This window comes from Merops nubicus, unplaced genomic scaffold (assembly GCF_000691845.1).
Source record: "Merops nubicus isolate BGI_N331 unplaced genomic scaffold, ASM69184v1 scaffold15879, whole genome shotgun sequence".
In the NCBI taxonomy this organism is placed as follows: domain Eukaryota; kingdom Metazoa; phylum Chordata; class Aves; order Coraciiformes; family Meropidae; genus Merops; species Merops nubicus.
Window position 1 is genome coordinate 17,435 of NW_008629122.1, and position 269 is coordinate 17,703.

The window sequence follows — 269 nt, forward strand, 5'->3', positions numbered from 1 at the left end:
ACCCCCCTTCTATACACCACAAACACAAGCAGATTCTAGCCATAAAACCTGACCACACCGCTGGCCTCGCAAGAAGCATTTTAGTTAAAAACACAAGGAATGCTGTCTGGCAAGGAACCAGCGGGGCCACGCTGCCAGCCCTGGAAATGGAGGCAGCCTCCGCAGCAGCAGAGGTACCCAGCGAGCGGCCGGCCCCGGCAGCACCCCCCAGCCCCCGCACCGATCCAAAGCACGGGGAAACGCTCCCGCGGCACCCGCCCGCCCAGGCC